This window comes from Parasteatoda tepidariorum, chromosome 3, assembly GCF_043381705.1.
Source record: "Parasteatoda tepidariorum isolate YZ-2023 chromosome 3, CAS_Ptep_4.0, whole genome shotgun sequence".
Taxonomy (NCBI): domain Eukaryota; kingdom Metazoa; phylum Arthropoda; class Arachnida; order Araneae; family Theridiidae; genus Parasteatoda; species Parasteatoda tepidariorum.
In genome coordinates this window covers 5,407,434-5,409,427 of record NC_092206.1, presented here as the reverse complement: position 1 = coordinate 5,409,427, position 1,994 = coordinate 5,407,434, and positions in this window count along the sequence as shown.

Sequence of the window (1,994 nt, the reverse complement as noted above, 5' to 3'; positions counted from 1 at the left end):
CATTTATTAAAGTAATAGTACATTGTGTAACAATAGTTTTATGAAAAATATATTAATATTGAAATTTAAATACCTTATTATTAAATAATAAGTAATTATGCATAAGTAGATATAATAAGTAAAGTAACTAAAGATTTACTGCTTCTTGATCAATGAGATGGGTGTGCCTGGTGTTTTTTTGCAAGGTTCGCTATATTGGGTTCAAAATTGGTCAATTTTAATTTTCGTCAAAATTGGTCAATTTTGTAATTTTCGTAAAAAAATACAAAGTGTGCTATAGTTTTGTCTCGGGCTGTACTAACTCATATTATTAATGCTTACCTTCTTTTTTGTGCATTGATAATTAAAATTGATATCTAAACTAAACGAATGGTTTTATCGAAACAATAACTAACTATCCAAAACTATAAAAGTTTTAATATCACTGCTCGTCACACGTGACATTTGGACAAGCGCACATATGCTTATGACTTATAAACTGCTCTGAGTTCGTGCCACTGCGGGGTGGTACATAAATACTTGTTTCACCCCAATAAATATGCGTTTATTAATTTATGTTTTATAAAGAAGCTAATATTGAGTCAATTATTAAAAAAATTCACAAATTTTACATACTTAATTAGGTATGTGTGATTTGCGTATTGAGAACTGTCTTTTTTTCGACCCACAATCGACCCTTCCGATTCGGATCGACCCCCATTCGCCCCCCTGTCTCAGATCGACCCCTGCTTTTGTTAAATGGACCCCTGGGGGTCTATATAGACCACTTTGGCGACCTCTGCTTTAATGTATCGAAAAACACATTAAATAAATAATATAATGTAAAATAAACAAAATAAGAAGAAAATAAAAAAAATTAAAAATTGACCACAGGTGGACAACCAACGCCCCCTCGCTCAATGCGGAAATCACGAGAACATGGTCTCAGCCGTTGGACCACGCTTATATGAGGATCGCGCTACAACATAACTTCAAGTACCCTCTCCCGGCTTGCTAAACAGAAGACTTAAGGGGCCATTGCGGCCCCCCTAATAGGATTATAAAATTTTGCTTTGGTAGAGGGGTCCGGCACATAGAGGCCTATATTCGGTCCGAGTTTGAAAATTATAACTTATTATTAAAGAGAAGTAGGTTGGCTTGAAATTTGATCCTTTTTCAGGCCATTTTATTTTATTTTATTTTTTATTCCATTATGCTTTCTTTCACAAAGAGACACCCTTGATTTTATACTTAGAACAACATATTTCACCTGTTAAACTGTCATGAAAGTATTGTAAAAGGAGTTTAAAAAAATAATATAATAAAAATAAACTAATTTTCCGGGATTTTACCAGTTTTTAAGCATTATTTGAAATTTCCCAAATAAAATTTTTTTTCCTTATAGGATCCTTTAATGTATCGAAAAACACATTAAATAAATAAAACATAGCTTCAAGTACCCTCTCCCGGCTTGCTAAACAGAAGATTTAAGGGGCCATTGTGGCCCCCCTATATGGGTTATAAAATTTTGCTTTGGTAGAGGGGTCCGGCACATAGAGGCCTGTATTCGGTCCGAGTTTGAAAATTATAACTTAATAATAAAGGGAAGAAGGTTGGCTTGAAATTTGATCCTTTTTTCCGCCATTTTATTTTTTATTCCATTATGCTTTCTTTCACAAAGAGACACCCTTGATTTGATACTTAGAACAACATATTTCACCTGTTAAACTATCATGAAAGTATTGTAAAAGGAGTTTAAAAAAATAATATAATAAAAATAAACTAATTTTCCGGGATTTTACCAGTTTTTAAGCATTATTTGAAATTTCACGAATAAAATTTTTTTTTCCTTATAGGATCCTTTAATGTATCGAAAAACACATTAAATAAGTAATATAATGTAAAATAAACAAAATAAGAAAAAATTAAAAAAAATTAAAAATTTATCACAGCAGGGGTTTTAACCACCGCCCCCTCGCTCCATGTGTAAATCACTAGCTCATGGTCTTAGCCGT